Consider the following 24,086-nt stretch of genomic DNA (forward strand, 5'->3'; position numbering starts at 1 on the left):
CTGATTTGCAATGAAAAAGAAAGAAGATTTGTTGCCTGCGGAAGCCACGTTTGCTGACATTCTGTTGCAGGACTTTGACTCCTCCCCTTTATGTCTTGCCTTCTCATTGGCTGTAGCTCATGGCCGATGCAATGTCCCATCAAAACACACATTCCACACTGCAGGGCTCAGAGTTACAGACAGGTCAACATATGTAGCTTTTCTCTGATAACATTAATGATAATAAACATTGTGTATGTGATTTTAAGAGTTTGTTAACACATGATTCTTTATAATGGGGATAAGCGTTGATTTACCTCTCATTTGGACATTTTTGGCAGTGATTTCTGCAAAACTGTCAGCAGGTGAAAATAGTGCAAGGTGTATACAAAATAATAAGTTACTTTTCTAATGAGTTAAATAACTCAGTAAAAGCTCAGAGTCTGAATGATTCTTTGAGTGTAATTTCAATAGTTTAACCTTATATCACTTGATATTGATATTATAAATATTGCTTGATAATAATAGCAGGTTTTGCATGCTGTCCCTAAGAAAGCCCTGAGCTCGGAGATTATTGAGCTTAGGGCTCCCGCTTGGTCAATGAGCATGTAAGGAGGTACAAGATCAGTTAGTTCTTGAGAGCTTCCTCTGGTAAAGGAGGAAAGGTGGATGAGGGGATTCTTCAAAAAATGAAGATGAGGGAGTAATGTTAGTCGGGCTATTTATAGTCAGTTTGGAAAGATCCGATTGGCTTACTAATGATTACAGATGAGAGACCAGCTGCGATCAATCATATTACATGCTCCTCTCAAAATTAGTTTGTGAAACTTCACTTAAAGTCAGTGTGAAATCAAAATGTACATTGTTTATTTTGCTTATGCACATTGTTTTTATTCAGGTGAACAATGAATCTGTGCAAGTTAATCTTATGAAGAAGGGGTTTTGGTAGTCTTCAAAGTCTGACCATTTGGTTTTATATTTGGAGTGGCGGTCTACTCTGTTGATGACAATAATGAATATTATTAACTACGTCCCCCTTACCATTAGTTTGCTATAAGGGAATGATGTGCAAAATGAAAGCCCCGCCCCTACACGATATTTTGATTAAGTTGGAAGTACATTAACATACTCAAAAAAAGTCAGCATTAATCTGCTAATTTACAAGTCTTTTTAACACACTCATTATAGACAACCTATTTTTTATAGTGTATTTATTACATTTTCAGACAATACAGATACAACAGAAAAAAATTAATAATAAAAATAGTTCAATTAAAATAAAAAAAAATTGATATTGCATATTCATACAGCACAAACCCTCACAAGATCTGACCTCATTAAATTAACGCTCTGATGAGGAGGTTATGTTTAAACTAGTGATGGGCTGTTATTGGCGTTAGCGTGCTTCGTTAGTGCGAGACTCTTATAGGCGAAAAAAAGTATTGCCATTAATCTATTCTAAAAGTTGGGTTGGGAGCTGGGTCTGTTCTACGCAGACTATGATGGCTTTCACCTTAATATTTAGGTGCAGATGTATACTTGGCCGAATTGCACTGTAGGGGGCGAGAACCAATCTTTGAACTTATTCCTACTGTATAATTACCACATCAAACATGACGTGCTTAGATGGATGCAGTTCACTAGAGGGAATCTGACTGCATCTAACTATCAGGCACCTGTAGAGTTTATGTGTTCGAGTAAATCATATACAAAAAAGTGGACCGGGTGCTTTTTAAATGAATGACGGTGACTGAAAGTCAAACCGGTGAGCCGTCTGACAAAAAAAGTGCCCTTCTGAATCAAATCAGCAGGATCTGGATCTTTCACTTACTTCGAAGACACTACTGACTACGTTTACATGGACATCTGCAATCTAGTTATTTGCCTTAATAGACAATAATATAATTGAGGTGTTTACGTGAAGTGCTTTCTTGTAAGAGTTTAATGTAATTTTGGATGACTTTAACTGCAGTTCAGCAGTTTCACATTCACTCCTGAACATTTCATTGATACCCCAGTGACAAACGCAAATAAGTGCAAATAAGGAGTAAGACAGTGAGAGTGTTATGGAATTTAATAACGCATACCAAATGGAAAGAAAAAACTTCAGCATTTTGCGCTGTGTGTATGTGTGTCTGACAGCCAACTGTGTGTATATTTTGTCGGAAAATATGGCGAAAAGTTCTACATGACGGTAATAGTTTGATTGCTGTATTTACTTCAATAATGCCACTAATATGTGCATACTCCACATGTCTTTGCATTTCTGTTTAGTTCAGTTATGACTTTAGTCGGATAAAGGTGATCAAAAATCGATGTTTCGAGTTTATGTAGGCCTACAGTTTAAAATTCATGTTTAACTGAATAAACAGTTAGTAAACACAAGTACATCATATTAAACATCATTTATTTTCATTACCAATTATTGTAGTAAAAGAGTTTCTCAAGCAGTTTGTGATGCATGTTGGAAACAGGAGATGAGCCCCTGGTCCACCTGGCATGAGAAACCCATTGTCAAAGACTTACGTTTAGTCATTATTTAGGTAGCACACATATTCTGAATGCATTTGGCAGAATTCAAATGAGGCATTTGATAATGAGATAAATCTAGTTTAATTCCAAGATTACAGTGAGATTAATCTAGATAAAAAAATGCATCTATGCCACCTATAGTTTAAACCCATATGTGACAAGAACCAATTTTTAAATGGCATTTGTTTGTGATATAAAAAAAAATTAACTAGCATACGTAAAAAAAAACACATGTATATCTACTTAAACATTTCCCGAATGGTTTCAGTGGTGGGTAGACTTTACCTTATTGATGAAAAAAAAAGTATTTATCTACATTCTCAACTGCTTTAGACTAAATATCACCTCTGGCTTTTCTCTGGAATTTTTCTGTCCAGCTGCTGCAACATTTATCATCAAATCAATGTGGTGCTCTGTGAAATAAAAACAGGACTACTATACACAGTAGGATGAACCATTGTAATAAACTATCGAGCGAATGATAATGCGATTCATAAAGTAAATTTACTCTTTTAAAGTTGTTCCCTTGTCCTTTCTGCACAATCAACGTTCGCCTTATGGTCTTTGCGTTTGCTGAATTAAAGTTTGGATGGTGTCAGAGAGAAGAAACTGCGCCGACAGACTCCCTCTGACTCTCAAATAACAGTCTAAATAAAGATTAGGACAGAAAATCGGCTTAAAAATTGTCTAGCGGGACACTGGCCTTATACTAACTTTAGAAAAGCGAGGAGGGAGCAGCCAGACTCATCTTTCATCCCTAAACAGCCCAGCTTTCCACGGAGGGGGGTGTAAAATCAAGCCACGATCCCACCGTCATTTTTAATGCGTGTGTAAGATTATCACACTCCTCTCATCTGACCAACAGTTGCCTCGGGCTTGACTCAGGATTATGAAAGTGCTGTTTCATTCCCGCTGCGTGCGTATGTGTGTATCCCGACGCCTGTTTTCTATCCCAGCCTAACAATAGCAGGCTTGTATTGTTATTTCTTGCTCCCTATTCCCCTCCTTTTCTCTCTTTCTTTCTTCCTCAGTGTTGCTGTTGGAAGCAGACAGCCATGTGCTCTGTTTTATAAAGAAAGACACATGATCAAAAATATATTGATTTCTTTGGTGTACGTGTTTGAGTTTGTTTGGCCTTAAATGAAACTGATTTACTTGATAATAAATTTCACAGCATCCTTTGACATGAAAGGCCACATTTATTGACAAGCCTGACATCACTTCCTTTTTCCTGTGGATGTTTTGACAGAGTCTGAGTACACACTCACTCACTCACTCACTCACATTCCTCAGTGTGTTTGCTCAGAGTGATTGTGTTGGCGTGTTGGTTAAGAGTCGGCCAGGCTTATGTTTCTTCATGCTTTTCTGAGAAAAGTAAACATTCTTATTCTGTTTTCCTGAATGAATTTGTATATTTTTCTGTCTGCCTCTCCTTGCCCGACCTTCGACTATGCTGAAATTTTACTCTACCGAAATGAAATCATGTCAGGCAGGCCTGTCTTTCTCAGAGATGTGAAGCACTGCACATCAGCCTTCGAGAAAGTTCCTTGTCTTATTCAATCTTCTCCCTTCTATGAACCCTGTCGACGTCCATCTTGTTTATTTGTATTTTTTTTGACAGAGTGATGAGGTGAGACGCGGGTTACATATGCACATGAAAGTAAATCTGCATTTCCAATATTTCTTAGCTGAGTGCGAGTGCGTGTATATATGTTTTGTCAAGGCTGTCAGATCCAGATGGTAATTTTTATGCTAATTTTCATGCCTCGAAGCAGCGCGCTCTCAAACTTGACAGGTCCAAAGGTGTGAGTGTATGTGCGTCTGTTTCTCGTCGGTCATGTCGGCTGCTGTAAATTCATATTCACATTTCACTGTCTTATCAAGATGTTTTATTAATGTGCTGTGCTCTGGGTGGTTTTCCAGGGTGACGCTACATGGTTGATACAGTGCTCCAATTTTTTGATAGTGGTCATTTATATCAAACATGGATTTCTAGCAATTATGAATTCCTAGTATTTAGATGTAGTGGGCAATGTCATTGTTTAGCAATGTCAAGGACCCAATTCATCTAATTCAGACTTGGATTGGGAGCTAAGTCAAATTCTTCCAGTCTCCCACCTTGACTAATCAACCACTATAATTAATCGATTAACTGATTAATCAGAAAAGAGCAGTAAAGTGTATTAGAGTCAATCTTACACAGACACACATGCACATATATAATAAATGTGTACACACACTGCTTAATTGTTGCTTGATTACAATAAATATAATGAGCTAATCAAATAAATACATAAAATAAAAACATTTTTTGTAAAGTTTCTGGAATTTTCAGCTATTTCGAAAATGAATTGTACCATCAAGTGAGATTTAGATGAAAAATAGTTTTGATAGATAAAACTACAATATACCAAAATGCAGTTGTAATTTTAAAGCATTGTGGGGTATTTAAATAAATTGACTAGGGAACATTATTTCTGTTTAATGTATCTGTATTCATTATATTTATATTTTTAAATGTCTTTAGAGGCAGTGTCCACCTTCCATAAATAACGTTCATAAAAAATCTGAATTCTGTTTTTGACTGGAACTTTCAGGAGAATCCTGCAGTACTTATTAGAGTATTATCCATTCTAAAAAAGAGGAACTTTAAAGTCTGTTGTTCACAAAAATGATAAAGGTGTTTAACATTACATTAGACTGTTGTCAGGTCCTGTTTTTCCATGTGTGTTTGTTTTTATCATGTGACCTTCCCCATGTGCTCCTTTGTTCTAGTTCCCGCCATGTGTTAATGTTCATCACTTCCACCTGTGTCTCACCCCTGTATACCATCTGTTTAATCATCTTCAGTGTATTCATACCCCTTTGGGTTTGGTATTTATACTGTTTGGTTCAGTCTTTGACTGGTATTGTCTCAGTTGATGTCTGTTGTCGGTCCTGAGTCTCCTGTGTTTCCTATGTGAGTGGTTTTTAATAAATCTTTGTGTTTTTGTTAACTCCTGCGATTCTTGCCTTCTTGATTGAGCCCAGGCGTGACAACTGTAATGTTCATCACTGTGTCGAAGAAATAAAAGCTTTATAAATTTACATTAGATTGTAATGTTTGTGTTTAGACTTGACATGCAACAGTGCAGAAGAAATAAAGGCTTTAAAACTTTACATTGGAGTATAATGTTAAGCTGTGGTCACACTGGACTTTTCTCCCCATAGACTTCCATTCATACGCACGCAAATGCGTCAGACCAGAAACGCTGGTTATGCGTCAAGTTTCGAAGATCGCTGCGGTGCAAAGTTCAAGCTTGGTGAACTTTGACCTGCAAAATCATATTACTTGACTGCGTGAGACCAATTGAGGGTCAATTGTACAGGAATTCAAAATATGGAGCAATCGCTAACTTTTAATGTCTAATCATCTTGTTTAATTTTGCCCCTTTTTGCAGCACTGTGCTCAAACTCTAGTGTGACTGCAGCTTTTGTGGTTGGTAGATTTCTGGTGTTTAACCTAAGCTGGAATATATTCAAAATATTACACATTTTTTATACTGCGAGATATATGTTGTGATATAAATACAATTTCACTATATGAGTTCAATAAATGTCTGTAAAGAATCTATCATTTTAGATTGATTTGGGAAGATTCTGTAAGGGAGTACATAAAATATAAAAATCTGAAGCATAGATGAATTCAATATAAACATTGTTTTATTGTTTTCCGAAGAGTAGAATTCTATTCAATTTCATTATATATTTGATTTTAATTGAATAATCAAATGTAAAATAATACTGCATAGTCTTCATTTTATAAACATGCATTCATTTATTTTCTTTTTAGCTTTAGTCCCTTTATTAATCTGAGGTCGCCACAGCGGAAAAAAAAGCGGAAACGTGCTACCTACTGTGCAATCAATTTTAAAAGTTACAAACTGTACATTTTATTATGCCTGAATGGTTTTTAAACACTCACATTCACAGGCTTTAGAAAACACTTGCAAAACTCATCATTGCATATACTCACGACGGACTATTGCGAATGATCGCATTGTGATGTCAATGCTGTAACTATAATTTATACTTGACATGCAACAGCACTGAAGAAATAAAGGCTTTATAACGTTAGATTAGCTCGCTAACATAATGTTATCGCCTGCATGAACACAGCGCAAAGGAAGGGGAAAAAGTTAACATTGGCTGGCTATATACTGGCTATATGATCTTTAACCAAACTGGCATGGCACTTGCATGCAAATGGATTTTCATCTCATGCTACACTTGAGATAATTTCTGTCATTTACTCTGGCTGTCGTACTTTTTCTTTCACTCTGTCGCTTTTCTCCCTGGTCTGTTGATCTGTTGATACCATGGCTTCTTGCCATCAAACAACTACACTTCAGGAAGTGATGCCTTAAATGGAATGTTTTTAAAACAATATTTAGAATATTTTATCAATATTTTTTTGTGATCGATTAAATGGAATAGTTCAATTAAAAGTTTTAGCCCTATTCTAGATTTATACACTCATACTGTATACTACAAAACATTACATACTGTTTGCTGTTTGCATTGTTATTAGTCTAAAATACAAGGTCCACCCACATGGCATACTAACAAGAATCTCTGCTTTTATCACGGTTTAAGAGCTGTAGCTCCAACCACACAACTTCATGATGAAACACTGACTCGTTATACTATGTTGTTAATGACTGAATGTTTGGGAAATGCACCCTTAGGCAGTTGTATGTTGTTTACCACACTCCCTCTTTAAATAACCTTCAGAGTGGTCTGAAAATCTGTTGGCCAAAGGCTTTTTAAACTACAGATTGTTGGTTTTAATGGGTATTCGTATTAATATATTGCTGCACAGTCTGATCAGGAGTTACAGAGTTTCACAGAATGAAATAGAGAGAAAGGAAAAGATAAGCCCTGTGTAAGCTGGTTATGTAATATCAACACTTTTCTGTGATTTGTCAATGTGTAATTTTGGCTTTATGTCCATGGGTGAGCATACACATTCTTTGCATGTAGTTGAACTGTTTTTCAGAGGAAAAACTGGGAACAATGGGCTCATCCTGTTGGTTATTATAGAACACACTTATTTTTGTACACACACTCAAACACTATGCATCTGACCAACTCTTTTTCTCACACACTTTGTTGTGTCTAGCTGAAGTTCCGCTTGACCTCCTTGTTGTGTGTGTATGTGTGAGTGTGATGTTGCTCTAATAGCTTGTAAGTCATGTTTATTGTGGCCCATCCGCTCCTTTCATTGTTCGGCATCTGTGACCGGCATCCTGCACTTATATTTTTGAAGGAGCACAAAAAACGTTTGCTACAATCAGTGGTGAAAAGTGTACTGGAAAATCATACTTAAGTAAAAGTACCATTACTTGTCTTTAAATGTAGTGCAAGTAGATTAAAAATATCTGTTGTAAATATTGCCCAAAGTGTAAGTAAAATGTAGACATTTAGAAAGTACTCAAGAGTAGTGAGTATTACTTTGTAAAAAGCTGATGCGTTTACATGAAATTTGTGCATGTGTGTGTAATCGTAATATTCTGTAGTGCATTTAGTTGTTTCCCAGCAGGTGCACAACATCATAAGATTTTTATATTAGATTAGATTTAGGTTGCGATATCAGGTGACAAATTCATTGTCTAGCTAACGTTATTTTATTGTCCAGTAATAACATCAAATGACATTGATATTTGGTTGATTTTAGGTTGTTAGAAAGTGACCAAATTCCAACGTTGAGCCAACATCTTAAACCAACGTCATATTGACGTCAAGTACTGACATTTATTCATCAGGTATGGCAACCAAAATCCAACATCTGATAGACGTCATAGTGACAATGTCCACATAATATTAAGCTGTAACATTATTAGACGTTGGTTTTAGGTTGGACGTTGGACATTGATGTTGGTCTGACGTCAACCTGATTTTCATTTCCAAACAAAATGCAACTTCCCCATGACGTTAGGGCACAATGTCAATCTGACGTCATGTTGAAGTCTCGTGCCTGCTGGATGTTTAAGGCCATTTCGGTCATCACTGAGTAAACATCCGTTCTTCTCCATCCATTTTCTCATCAGTGACATGCATCTATGGGTCAATGCGTGTTAAGATTTTGGACACCATCTTGGACACTTTTAATGCTTCCAAACAGTTTGCTGCAATTATAAATCGCCCATGTCTTGAGGTAGTTCATTATGATGTGATTTTACCTTCTATGTGCGATTTGATTAGACAGGAATTACAGGACTGAATTTTCCAAACCCCATAGACAAGAAAAGTAGTGACTGCAGGTTAAAGGAAAACAGTGGAGTAAAAGTACCAATACAGCACTAAAAATGTACCCAAGGAAAAGTAAAAGTACACATTTTTAAAACTTAAATACAATTCCTGAGAAAAACTACTCAATTACAGTAATTTGAGTATTTGTAATTAGTTACTTTAAACTACTGGGTACAGTACATTTTACAATATATGCCTGATGTAAATGTCTCCACAACATCTAATATTCTTGAATAAAGAAAAGACCATAAAAGCGCTATTTAAGTAATAACCCCTGGATTCACCAGAGCATAGTGTCATGTACAACTATAAACGAGGATGCTTCAATCACACGATAAGAGTCCCTGTTTGTGGACATTTAATCTTGTTTATTTTATACAGTAAAAAAATAGATCCCCATGAAGCATATATTTAGTTGATCATCCTGTGATTTGCTGTGAGTAAACATACAAAATCAGTGAAATGTTAAACTCATTGCAATACTTTATTTTTCAACAATATACATTGCGAAATGATATATATTTCACCAGATAGATTGAATAACTTTTTTTGGGAAGAATTCCCAATTTTAGATGGTTTTGGGTGATTTGTAGTGGAGAGTGTCTGCATAATTATTAAATTGAAATTTAAACTAGATTTTTAGGGGGGAAACATACAAATGATATAAAAGTGCTTCATATCTGTCTGGCAAATCTTAATGGCAGTTGAACACAAAAATTTAAAAATCTAAAGTAAAATGTCACGTTGCAGTCTTCACTGTAAAATTAATTGAACTAGTCTTTGTTAAAGCTACAAATGCTATGGTTACTTGTGCCTGTTTGCTGTAAACTCACTTGATATTTTTAACAGGCAAAAAGCTAAACGAATGCAATAAACTTTCCTAAAAATCTCCAAAGCCAACTCTCTAAGCCAGTGGTCACCCAACTTGTTCCTGGAGGGCCGGTGTCCAGCAGATTTTAGCTCCAACCCTAATCAAACACAGCTGAACAAGCTAATCAAGGCCTTACTAGGTATACTTGAAACAACCAGGCAGGTGTGTTGAGGCAAGTTGGAGCTAAACCCTGGAGGGACACCGGCCCTCCAGGACCAAGATTGGTGACCTCTGCTCTAAGCCATGCTTGACATTGCAAATCCAGTGATGTGACCATTGTGGATATGCACATTGCGATACTAATGCTAAAACGAAATATTGTGCAGCACTACTTCACAACAAAGGCATCACATAACCACTCGGAAACATCCTGGTACATACTTACTGTGAAATCTGTGACTGGTTCTTTTCTGTCATTTTACTGTTTATTTCCCTCTGACCTAAAAAATTACATTCTTAGCAGGTTATAATAAATGATCTGATGGGTATTTTCACAGACCTGTAAGACACAGACACAGTTTGTAGACACCAAAAAGGGGCATAATAGGAGCCCTTTAAAGGGTAAATATACAGAACACACTCATTAATCACAAGCTAAACACAAGTGTTAATTAATGGATAATTTTTACAATGTGCATTGCTACAAAATGCTGTATGACAGCACTTTCTATTCATCAATAAAAAAGCAGCAGTTTCAACAAAAATATTAAGCAGCAAATCAGCATATTATGACGATTTTTGAAGGATCACGTGACACCAAAGCCTAGAGCAGTTGCTCCTGAAAATTCATCTTTTAATTAAGCAGAATTTCTTTAAAATGTACTAACCACAAACATTTGAGTGAGACCTTATATCAAACCTAAAACTAAGTGGTATATCATACACTACCTGACAAAAATCTTATCACCTATTCATGTTTTAGGAACAAGAAGTAATAACTTAACTTCTAGTTGGTCATTTCCTATCAGAAATAGCTTACTGTATATGAAAGGGAAAGGCCTCTAGATCAGGGGTTCCCAAACTTTTCAGCCCGCGACCCCCAAAATAACAATGCCAGTGACTCGCGACCCCCAATATCCTCTAAGGTGGTTATAAATACAGAAACCTTGCATGCAATGACGCAGACACACCAATTAAATTTGTGTCAGTGCTTTAAATGTGCCAGAAAGTATAACCTGATGTTATAAAATCAAAATGCATCTGACGCTATTGCTGCCTTTAATATAATGTAATTACCCCAGGGGTCGCAATCCAATAGAACTAGTAACTATAAGCTACTATAGTAACTATATAGTATATAGTAACTATAAACGACTATTTTTATTTTCAGTATAGTTATGGATAAAATATGTTAATTCTTATGGTTTAATAAAAATAAATCGATTTTTGGAAATCACCAGGCGACCCCCCCTTCATTGCCCCGCGACCCCTTGGGGGGTCCCGACCCCCACTTTGGGAACCACTGCTCTAGATTACACTTATTTTACCAAAATAAAACATGAGCTTGCCTTGATTTTTAATTATTTACCTAGGACAGTAAGGTCTGACTTTGCTTAAACAAAAGTCTTGTCACTTAACAGATATAATGCACTGTATAGAATATACCAAGTCATGGTGCAGTGGAAAAGAATTAATATTGTTTATAACTCTCGTGAGCTTGGACGACTGCATCCATACATCTCTGCAATGACTCAAATAACTTATTAATAAAGTCATCTGGAATGGCAAAGAAAGCGTTCTTGCAGCACTCCAAGTTCATCAAGATTCATTGGATTCATCTTCAATGCCTCCTCCTTCAACTTGCTCCAGATATGCTTAATAATTTTCGCATCTGGTGAATGGGCTGGCCAATCCTGGAGCACCTTAACCTTCTTTGTTTTCTGGAACTTTGATTTGTTCAGGTGGTTGATGTTGCCATCCACTCTGCAGATCTCTTGCATGCTCCCATAATGAATGTAACCCTAAATCATGATTTTTCCTTCACTAAACTTGACGGATTTCTGTGAGAATCTTGGCTCCATCTGGTTTCTAATTGGTCTGCAGTATTTGTGATGATGGGGATGCAGTTCAACTGATGATTATTCAGAAAAATCTACATTCTGACACTTTTCCTTATGATCAACTAGAGGTCAAGCTATTATTTTTTGCTCATACAAATGGGATTGACCAAGTCTATAACTCAGTCAGGCCAGTATACACTTCTGCTGCCAGACACTTTAAAGTATTCATAAGTTTATTCCCCACCACCAAATTAATTATAGAATATAAAAAAACTAAATGAAGTGACTATGTGGGATATCGAGTGTCTGCTTATTACTAGCATTACTAGTCCAGAGCTGTGGAATGTCACCACCATCATGATGACATCACTGAAACATTATCCAAAGTGGTGCGGGGTTGTACTTGTTGCATGTATTCTCTTTGAATGTGCGCGTTTGTTTGTGTGTGTGAAAAAGAGCGAAAGCCCACTCCAGATGTTTGGCATTAGTGATCAAGTCTGAGAAGGATGGACTTGTTTTTAGTGACGCCCACCATCTCCCTCCCCCAATTCCTGTGAGCTGCTGGAACAGGAAATGGGTTTTTGGGCTGATTTCAGCTCCTGTGCTGTGCCTCTGGCTCTCACACAGCACACTGTGGTCATGTGTTTGTCTGTGAAAGGGACAAGAATGCTCCTACATGTGTGTTCCTGATCCAGACCTGAGCCTTTTATCTTCTGCACTGCTTTATTGGCTGAATCTTGAGACATTTTTGTATGCACTTAAAGGGATAGTTCATAAGCGAAGCTTAAGACAATTTAAAGTAATTGTCATTTTAAATGTGTGTAATTCAAAAAGAATGTGCTAGTTGCTCTTTTTAATTTTATTCTGTCATAATAAATGGGAGCTACAGCTTCAAAGTTTCAAACAGAATATGCAGGGCCATACGCAACTGAGGAACCGATGGCTTTCTCACCCGAGGTTTTAAAAGTTCCTACTGTTACTGTATAACATTTGGTGGAATGAATGATTTTTGGTATCTTTGAACCACAAGAATTGGGGAGGTTTTTAGTTCTAGATTGATTTTGTTGAATGCAGCATCTGATATTGCTGTCACTCTGTTTACCTCCCTTATGTGGGGAGAGGGGTCTGGCTGCAGACTTGGTGCAGTGCAATTTGAGCTACATCCAATGCTTTTTAATGCGCTCACCTAACCCCACCCCTAACCCTACCCGTCACAGTAACGTCACTCATTCCATTGAGTGCATTGTGTCTGACATTGCATCGGTGAGTGATGCAATCTCAGCTTGCATCATAAAGGCTGCATCCAGATACTATTGGATGGGGGTGTAAATGCTACGAAGGAAGTACTGTAGAGGGAAGTTAGTTCCTGGTGACTAGTTCCTATAGGTTCATGCACACCAGGACAATTTTCCCTCCTCCTCATCGTACACATTTTTGAGAACATTTTTCATCATTCATACCTGTGTGATTTTCACTGGAAGTGAAATTAGCTCCCTGCCATTCGACGATGCTTAATAAAAAGCATACTTGAATTTTGTTCAATATTTTCAAAAACTGTGATTTCTTTGAGCAGGTAAAGTTAAAGATAGAATTCATATTAGTGTTTGTGAATATCTGTTACGACCCATGTGGCTTGGAGGATAAAAAGGGCTAAACATAATTATGACGACCCAATATCTTTTTAAATTCCCCTGAGACATCAACACAGACAAAGGTCTGAGCAAAAAGTGAGTCACTTTATTTACAAAAAAGATAAGAAATAAAAAAAGAAGATTTAATTACCCAAAGTATATTTACAAATGTGTGCAAAATAATCAATTAAAACAAACCTGAAAGAGGGAAGGACAATATTAGGTGCCAAATCAAAGAAAATAACAAATTTAACACCCACTAACTAAACCCTTCCCTTCTCTAAATGACTAAAGACAAATAAAAAAAAAAACGTCTTCGGCGTCACGTAGTGAAGTTTATTCATAAACTAATTTCGAGAGTATCACATGATCATGATTGAACATGGCTGGTTCTGCATTAGCATGTATGATCCACCAATCAGGCCATTCCTAAGCCACTTTAAAGAGCCAGGGTTTTTCACTACAGTCATCTTCGATTTGAAGAATCCCCCCTTCCACCCCTACCTTTTCACCTTTCCCTCCATAGGGCGGCATGGTGGCCCAGTGGTTAGCACTGTTGTCTCACAGCAAGAACGTCACCATTTCTAGTCCGTTAACAGGCCGGCTGTCGTTTCTGTGCGTAGTTTGCATGTTCTTCCCGTGCTCGCGTGGGTTTTCCCCAGGTCCTCCGGTTTCCTCCCACATTCCAAAAACATGCACAACAAGTGAATTGATCAATCTAAATTTAGCACTACTGTCAATCTCTCATCCAGCAGCATATATCTTTATAGCATTCATTTAAGTCATCAGCTCTTATCAAGGGGGGAGTTGTCGAGATCTACCTGAGCTCAAGGCTCTCTTCTCCCCTTGCAAATGGGAGGGAGCCCAGGGCTCTCTCCCGAGACAGCCTGCCAAACGTGCTTATAATCAATCATCAGCTAAGTGTGAACTCTTGAAACAATATTAAACAATATTAAACCGAAAAAAAAATTAAAATATGAAGTTTGCGTGTGTAAAAGGACAGCATGGTTTGGTCTATGACACAAACATGACACTTATCTCTTTATGTTTATAGTCATGTCACTGTTTTACCATTTTTTGACAGAAAAACTATCATAATATTATGTACACCAAAGTCCCTTTAAGGCAAGTAATTTCACGCAGCGGCCATCATTGAAGCACCTCTCGGCCAGTATGCTTTGGCATTCTGTCCAAATAGGGAAACATCAAATTCCCCAAAACTGTTCGCCAAGCTTATTGTCACCGACTTGGTCCCAGTCATTCCCCTCGCTGGCCAGCAGAGGTCATCATCACCGGACTTCTAACATTAAGTCATCCACTTACACTGACAGCATTCACACCTGCAGCTCATTCATTTAATGACCCACGCTCACACATATAAGCAGCACACACACTCCAGTTCATTGCGAAGTCTTGTTCTGCCCCGGCTAACACTACTGAGCGTTTCTCATCCTTGCCTGCTTCCCCGTTGTTACCTTGCTTTGATTATCGACCTTGTCCTGCCTGCCGCCTGCCTTGTACCTTTGCCTGAATCCCGTCTCTGATCCACACCGCCTGCCTTGAACTCTAGCCTGCTCACCGACTTTGATATTAGCTGCCTGCCTTTCACCCATGCCTGCATACTCATCCTGTGTTTATCTGCCGCCAGCCCTATGACCATATACTACTGTGTTTGATGTGAGTTCGCACATGCATTGCATCTGTGTGCTATTTGTTATTAAACTGTGTTTCAAGAGTTCACACTTAGCTGATAATCAATAAAGCGTATTTGGCATGCTGTCCCGGGAGAGAGCCCTGAGCTCGTAATATCCTCGAGCCCGGGGCTCCCTCCCGTTAGAAGGGCGAGAGGGGAATTCGAGGTCAGGTAGATCTCGAGAACTCCCCTGCTTGTCACCGTGAAAAGTGTAAACTCAGGTTGTATTGGGTGATAATTTGTTTTAGTCGATTGGCCATGGTTTATGTTTTTGGACGGTGGGAGGAAACCGGGGAACCCGGGGAAAACCCACGCGAACACAGGGAGAACATGCAAACTCCACACAGAAACACCAACCGGCCCGATGGGTTGGACTGGCGGTGTTCTTGCTGTGAGGCAACAGTGCTTGCCACTGGGCCACCGTGTCGCCCGATCAGAAAAAGTGGGAGGATGTAGGGGTGGAAAGGGGGGGAAGCTTTAAGACGAAAATAACTGGAGTGAAAAACTCAGGTTATTTATAATGCTTCCGAAATCATCTAATAGGGCTGATTACGGAGCTAACAAGGAGCCAGCCGTGTTGATTATAAGCACGTGATCCTCTCGAAATTAGTTTATGAATAAACCACACTTAATAAAAATACTGCAAATGGATCCCTCTGTGTCAGCCACTTCGTTACACTTATGATTATGTTACAAACTTGGAATCACCAATACAATTAAACAACATCTGTCTCATAAGTTTAGTTCCTAAATGTTTGAATCAAACAATATCGGCATTTTTTCAGGTTGCCCAAGCTACTGCTCATGCACACTCAAAAGTAACGAGATCACAACACCAACCTAATTTATGGCCATTCTACACATTATCATCCTCTGGATAATGATCATCTGATCACGCTGCTCTTCAGAAGTAATTCACAACTTTTTCTTGATAGCGAATCTCCTCCAGAAATGACAGCGACTCTTTATTTACAAGTTTGTGGGTGTTCGAGTAGTTGCTGTCATGTGATGTGCGTTTGACAGGACTGTACCTCACGTTCATTTCATACAGATTACAAAACCAAAAAGCTTTTGTTATCAAGTGTAATTGGTGTCTTTAAAAGTAGTGATTTCGAACTTTATGTGTGTATATTTCTTATGTCTGTGAAGCAAGTACATGCTAAGATTCCAGTGCATTTGTTGACCACACAATCTGTCGTAAGAGCACACAAAAAATGAAATGTCAGTCTATAGCGATCACTGATTGGCTCTTGTACTAGTAGGTGGGGCTTCATTTGCCATATTGACTGTTACATCCATTCAAAACTATACGAATCACACGTCTTGTATATTTTATAGTCTTTGTGTACACACAAGTGTCTTTACAACGATCAATTAAAATAACACTTTAGTTCATCTTTATAACTGAAATATGACACTACTACTAATACAAATATTAATAATACACTACCTTTAGGAATGATTGTATAATTTATATAATTTATAATGTAATTTAGAATTTTTTAATTCATAACATACATTTTTTTGTTAAACAATAAATAAGCTTTTTCAGTAAAAAGTATTTCTGTTTAACTTTTAAGAAATTGTTGTCAAATTCAGCAAGATCATATTTTCAATCAATTGTAATGTTTTTAAAATGACTAAAACTCATTTTTTAATCACTGAAATGGATTTATTATTTTAGGTGAATACTTTTCTTCTCAAATTGCAGGAATAGATTATGTAAACAAAATTCCGGCCACATTGGTCATAGCAGCGTCAGTCTATCAATATTCCTCATCTGATCCTTACGTAACTTTTAGCTGTGCGTTTGTCCGGCTTGACAGCATTGATTTATGATGCTCCATCATGTTTCATCTTATGCTGGTTATTAGGGAATGATATAATCTATGCGTACTTGTCACTCTTTATACGCGCAGTTTCAGAACAGACTGCATCAGAAGAAACAGCCTTCAGTTGATGCCTGTCAGCATTTTCTGATCAGCAGCAACACAGCAGATATGAACTATTGAAGTGCTGTGCATGCATTTAATCCGACCCAGCTACTTTTGGGGACAGCATTTATGAAAGTTTTTTCTACACAAGTGTTACTTATAGTCATTAGAATTTGTTTAATTTATAAACTGTGGCAGTACACAGTCATCAAAAATAGTTCCTGAACGATTGTTTGCAGTAGTCCAGAAGAACATGTGGGGTCTCATGGGACTTCAGTTATAGTTTAATTCATCAACTTTGCCACAGATGTGTCTTCTAGAAATAGAAATGAGGAAATTGTTGATGTAGATTTATAGAGAGTACAGGTAACACTTTAAGGCAAGGTTCCAGTTGTTAAAGGTATAGTCCACACTAAAATTTTCTATTGTCAACATTTATTCACCTTCCATTTTGTTCCAAACACTTCTTCTGTTGAACACAAAGGAACATATTTAGAACAATGTTGGAAAATGATTGACAAAACATTTTTGTCCTACTAAGTCGATGTGCACCATTTTCCATTTTTCTTTTATGTTTGACAGAAGATGTAAACTGTTTTGGGTTTTAACATTAGTTAAGTATTTTAAAATTACCCAAAACAATTGTTCTGCCACATATGTTGATGTTGTATCTGTCGATTTTATTTTATCACACAAAGCATTTAATAATGTTAGTGAATGAGACTTTATATTGAAAGTTGTGAAAAGAATATGTCTTCCATAACTTATACTTGAGAGACTTTGATGAGAAATGTTTGAGATTTTGATTCAGAAATTTTTGTCTTTTTAGGACAAAAGTTGGTACAGTTCTTTTGTTCAAATCTGTTCTGAAGCTTGCATGTGAAAACACATTTGGGATTACTGGGGACTTCTTCAATAAGTAGCGGATTTAAGCAAAAGTCCCCATTTGGTGTCTGTTGCTGGCAGTTGACTCATTTGGTGTTGTTCAAAGCCACATATCCTTCTTTTTCAGACAACAGAAGAAAGATTTTTTAAAAAGGCCTTCTTTTTTCTGAGCATAAAGCATTTTAAATAAAGAAAACCTGAAAAAACACAAAAGTATCTCATGCAGCTCAAGCTTTATATTCCAATTTTCATTTGACAGTACAGTGGAGTTAGTTGAAAATCAAACTGAAATAACTTCATTATGTATCAACATCTTGACTATGGCTGTTAGTCTTTTGTACAAACATTTTTAGAAATCAAAATGGGCATAAAGTAATATCAATGCACTGTCTCCTCTGAGCAAAATAAACTGTTTGTGTTATTTTAACGAAATTTAACTTGAGTGCAAATCCATTTTGGGCATTTCTAAGCATTTGCTTCTGATGTTTTTGTAAATTTTTGTGTGTAGATTGTTTAATTTGTGTAGATGTGTAGATATTATTTTGAAGTAGTTAGCATCACAATCAAAGTCCCTTTCTTTCATATAAGTCGTTCATTGATTATCGTTGTTTCATATTATCGTTAATTGATTAAAAAGCTTGTTTGGCATGCTGTCTCGGGAGAGAGCCCTGAGCTCATAAAATCCTCGAGCCTGGGGCTTCCTCCCTCAGGCGAGAGGGGAGTTGGAGCTCAAGTAGAACTCGAGAACTCCCCTGCTGTAGTTGCTGATGAACAGATAGTGATTGCTCTTAATAGATAACTACTTACTTAAATCATGTCTATAGTGCTGATTTGGATTAGTCAATTAACTTAAGTTGTATGTTTTTATACGGTGGGAGGAACCAGTGACGTTCTTGCTGTGAGGCATCAGTTCTATCTACTGGGCCATCGTGCCACCCATTTAGGAAAGAAGGGTGGAAGGGGGATTCTTCAAAACGAAGATGGCTGTTACATGGAACTTAGGGTGTTTACAGTGGCTCAGGAATAGTCAGATTGGTAAATCATAAATTGAATAATACGGGATGAGCAGCAAGCAATCATAAGCATGTGATCCTCTCGAAATTAGTTTATAAATAAACTTCACATAATTTCCAACGTAATCCTGACCACAAATTTCCTTTCAAAATGAGAGCTACCTCGTTGTTTACAAGTTTGTGCTTCAATGGCCTGTACCTCACATTTTTTTTGCTACAAAATAAGTTTATTTGTTTTCAAGTGCAATTTGTTTATTTAAAAGTAGATATTTCAAGCTTTATGTATGTGTCTCATGTCTGTGAGGCAAGTATTTTCTGAGATTCCATCATGTTTGCTGATCACGGAGGGTTTAAATCAGTGAAGCTGAAGAAACTGTCGTAAAGGACACACATCTGGACTGAGTCCTGCCCCTGGAGAATCATCATAGACTGGCTGCTTTACTAGAAGGCTTCGCTTCCCTCATTAGAGTGTCCATGTTGACTGTTGTATTTTTCGCTGAGTGCATTTTGTATTCTACAGTTTTGTCACAATGGATCATCCTCATCTTCTATAATTTAGGTTGTTATGTTTGTTAAATTCTATTCTGAAAAACTTTTATTGTATCTTTATCATGGGTTAATCAGGCTGCGTGGATAATGCTCATTGAAGAAAGTATAATCTGGCAACCAACTAATAAACGTGTCTGAAAGCTTCGCGTAGATTGTTTATACAGATGTTGATGGAAACCCTTAGCGCTATGGCCTTTCTCTTTCTACTTTTCCTCTCTGTTGCCTTTGCACTCAATCTCTCTCTCTCTCTCTCTCTCTGTCTTTTCCTCCCTCTTTTCTTCTCTGTCATTTGGCAGCTGTTTTCTCGGTGCAGTCTGCTGGAAAGCGAGTCTTTGATATAAGGCCTTGGATTTTTCCTCTCTGAAATACGATCTCGACCTGCCTCTTTCCCAGCATTCATCTGTGTGTTTATGCGTGTATGTTTATGTGCATGCTATGTTTGTTTTTTTCTTCCTCGACACTGATTGGATGCACTTTAATGGCAGGGCCGAGATCTGTCCAGTTTTGAGCAGCAGTTAACTGCAGCATTGCATTTTTCTGCAACTAAATAAACGTCCTTTAATCGAATCAGTCCGCCTGTATGTGAGCGCAAGTGTCTGTCTTGCTTTCTTTCACCCTCAGCGGGATGTGCTTTACAGAACCGCGCTCTCTGTTTTTGGATTTGCACAGTTGGATTATTCAGCAGGTCATATTTACTTGTGTTCTGTGTGGTTTGTTTAACATTTTATTTTCAGCTGCTGAAACTGCCCGTCAGTAACTGCGCTTTATTTAGCATGCTAACATTTCTGTGTAATATTGTTATTTATTGTGACACTATGAATTCACAAATGTATTCTTTTCTCTGTTTTACAGGTGGAAACCTCATCTGTGACAAATACCTCTACCTGCAGATACGTAGGTATGTTTAAGTGTGTATAAGTGAGACGGGTGTGATTGTGTTTTTTTCCCAAATGGGTAGTTAAAGCCTTCTTAAAATGACATGCCAAGAATTCTTTAGCTTTCCCTCACATTCCTGCTTTTTTTTCACTCCTTGTAAAGACTCCAGTGGATTTAAGGGTGTGTGTTATGATTATAGCTGTTGCATCCAGACGCCGAACTCTGTCTCTTTTAAGTGCTGCAGAATTCATTTCTTTAAGTGAAGTTAGAAGTGGAAAAGAACCGAGCTATGAAGCTGTATTTCATTCTATGGTTTAGTGTGCAATAATCCGGCTTCAGCTGTGGAGTCTGTCCTCTCTGAAGTTTCAGTTGCAGCAATTGCATTTCGTAAGACACATTCCAGGGAACAATAGCCAGAACATTTTTTTTCCCAATCAACAGAGCCTTGAAAGCTTTATTTTATAGAATGTCAATTGCATTACTGTTTTGAAAGGAATATTTGACACACAGTAAAAATGTTGTCATCAGCATCAGATTTAAATAATTGCTTTATTCTTTAGCACAAATCTTAAGCAGAATAACAGGGCTGCTGTTTGCAGAACAAGGAGAGTGGTGGTGATTTATACTGCCATCCTCTAAAAAGACAAAAAGGCTCTATAAAAGTACCATTAAAGTAGTCAACATGACTCATGTGCTGTGCTTTAGTCTTCTGAAGCCATTCTATGGCTTTGTGTAAGAAACAGACATCATTTTCCCATCCATTGTAAAACATTCAAAAACATTTTTACATCAAAAAATGTGTAAATTAATCAATCAGTATGTAAGGAATAATTTATTATGTCAGACTATAGTATATACAGTATATAGAAGGCAGAAAACATGCCACTTATATAGTTGTATAGCAAATCATCAAACATCAAACACTATCGAATGATTATTCTCTGTGGGAGGGGCTTGTTTCAGATGTGTGTTCTTATGACAGTTTCTGCAGCTTCATTGTTATGGCTAGTGCTCTGGAATCTCAGTAAATACACACAGCAAATGACCTTAAAAGAGCAGTGTCTGTTATTCAGAGGATGATACAGTATGTCTAACACACAAGTTACAAATTCTTAAATAGTTTGATTGTCAGGATGATGTCTGATCGTTAGGGCCAGATAGAATCTGCTGACATTTTTTGCTATTTCTGCAGAGAATTTTGTTAAAATCTGTGGATTTATGTGCAATGATTTTAGGAGTATCATAACTAAAAACTAATTATATGAAGTCAACAAATAATATATTTTTAACGTTTATTTAATGTTTACAATCCAAATCCAACATGATCCACTTATTTGATAAACAAAGCAAGTCTTTCATATAATCTCTCTACTAAAAGACAGAACATAAACTTTCCAAACTGTATTGTAAACAAATCACATGAACATTTTAATATTATTATTATATCACAATAATATTAGTGAAATTAATTAAAAAACTTAATAAATATTTATTTACACACATTTACACAATTAAATACATGCACTTAATGATGGGCTAAAACTCTGTGCAGGCCTTATAATTCTAAGGGGACGATTTATAGCTTAGGCAGCATGAAAAAAATGCTGTTTTTTGTGGTTGATTAAAACATTTAGAAACAAAGTGTAAGATACAGTAATCATTTCATTTAATTGGTGATTCTAAATATGAATTTAAATTTTGAACTTGGGAAAAACTATTGGAGATATTGATGTGTCCCCAATCAAAGAGATAGGAGATGCAGCATTTTTTAGATGCAAAGATTCATGCTGTATGAAGAGCCAATCATAATGAAGCATTTCTCACCACCAAGTATAAATATGAATAATAGTTTTTATTAATTTTAAATTTGTTCACTTGTAAATCAAGTTTCTTTAGTAGATGTTTATACTGTTTCAATATAATTTGTATGGGAAAAGATCATATTTATAATGTCAAACTTTTACCTGAATTTATTATTATTATTTTTTTTTTTTGTAGTGTGAGATTTTCCTTGAGTTGTATTTAATACAATAAGGGTCAATTTGACCAACATCATAAAAACTGTACCCAGAAATCAAACATAACATGAAGCTTAAGTGCTTTGAGGCTTTTCTTTGTGATAAGTGTTTCATTTTGAATTTACTTTGCAATGTCACACTTCATTCAAGTCCAAGTACTTTAAAAGTACATTTTACTGAAAACCACAATGTTCACTGTAATCCTCATTTCATTCTTAAGGCTAGATCTGTGGAGCTTTCCTTCAGTGGGTAACAGTAACCAAAGGGTGCAGAGCTTAGCAAAGGGTCAATTACTGTGGTCAGGCTCAATTCAAACACTCAAACATACACACACACACACACACACACACACACATGCTTTCTGTAAGGTCATGAGTGCGAGCGAGAGAAGGATGATGGTGAAAGAGGGATTTCAGGGAGGTTTGCCACCAGTCTGACATCTCTAATTAAAGCTCACCACACTCAACTGCTCTTCTTCTGTTTGTTTTCTGGTCTGGGTTTTGCACAGATACACAAAGTAGCAAACTAAATCCAAATTGCAGTGCTTATCTGTCCGTTTTTTTTTCACACTGTATCTTTGTTTTCCCCTCCCGCTCTTTTCTGTGGAGGCTTGTTTTGTGCCACTGATAAAAAAAAAAAATCGGAACTGCAGTGTTGGGCAAGCTACTTAAAAAATGTAGCGAGCTAAGCTATCAGCTACTCTACTTAAAATGTAGCTTAACTACACTAAAAACTACCCTCTGGGAAATGTGGCAAGCTAAGGTACAATATATTTTTTAAGCTACTTTTGCAATTTTCATTTTTAAATCGAAGCAACTTAAATCCAAGTCAATCATATCATAGTGATCAATAAAACTGTCAAAAAACATATGAGGCATAATTGTTCATTTCAATAATTTACTGCAAATAATATGCTGTACTAAACAGAAACAAATGATAGTATATAACAGCAAAAACAAAAAATCCAATAAAACCAAGTGTTACACAATTAAAATACTATAGGAATTTATAGTTAAGAGAAATATATAGGAATAAGCATTGTATTCTATATATATTTACAACTCTTCATTAATGAATTACACTACATAATGTAGTATCATTAGTAACTATCATGAACTAATAGTAATTACCATAGTATACTTTAGCCTTTACTATTAAACTATATATATCTGGTTGGCGATGTCACCTACCAGAGCGAGAGGTGGCAGTAATGCACCAAAAAGTTTGTTGTTGGATCACCATAAAACAGGAAGAAGAAGAAATCGTCATTCTCGCCATCATATGGATTTACTTTCATGGGTTAGACATCGGCCCCGTGAATGTCAATGCCGTCACTTATTGATCCGCGATCAGTAAATGTAGCTTGTGCGGAGGCTACTGCGCTACTTGACTAAAAAAATTGCTTCGCTACCGAAAAACCTATTTGATTTAGAAAGTAGCAACGCTACCTCCATGCTACAAGGAATGTAGTTAAGCTAGTAGCGTCACTACTTGTATTGACGCTACTGCCCAACACTGGTTAATTGTGTCTGTGTATCTCACAATTCTGACTTTTATCACTCAGTTCCAATTTAGATCTCACAATTTGGTGATATTTAAATTTTTTTTTAACTGTGATATATAAAGTTATGAGAATTTTTTTATTTTGAGGAAACAGAGTCTAATATGTTTTTTCTGCCTTTTTAATTTACAATTATAAGATTTTTCTTGCGACATGTCATTGCACAATTCTGAATTTATAATTCTAAATTGTGAGGTTATTATTTTTTAAACTTATGTAAACTTGCAGTTCAAGTTATCCTATTTATTTGGCA

General features: G+C 36.7%; 1 protein-coding gene across 4 annotated transcripts in view; it reads left to right on the forward strand.

Moving 5' to 3' along the window:
- The window catches only part of apbb2b (amyloid beta (A4) precursor protein-binding, family B, member 2b), a 102,322-nt gene that overhangs the window by 21,198 nt on the left and 57,038 nt on the right, over positions 1-24,086 (forward strand). For all 4 annotated transcript variants that reach the window (XM_688300.11, XM_009307588.5, XM_068221135.2 and 1 more), the window contains exon 2: positions 20,231-20,276. The gene's annotated coding sequence lies outside the window, so the exon portion shown is untranslated. The remainder of the gene's footprint in view (positions 1-20,230; positions 20,277-24,086) is intronic.

This window comes from Danio rerio, chromosome 1, assembly GCF_049306965.1.
Source record: "Danio rerio strain Tuebingen ecotype United States chromosome 1, GRCz12tu, whole genome shotgun sequence".
Classification (NCBI taxonomy): Eukaryota; Metazoa; Chordata; class Actinopteri; order Cypriniformes; family Danionidae; genus Danio; species Danio rerio.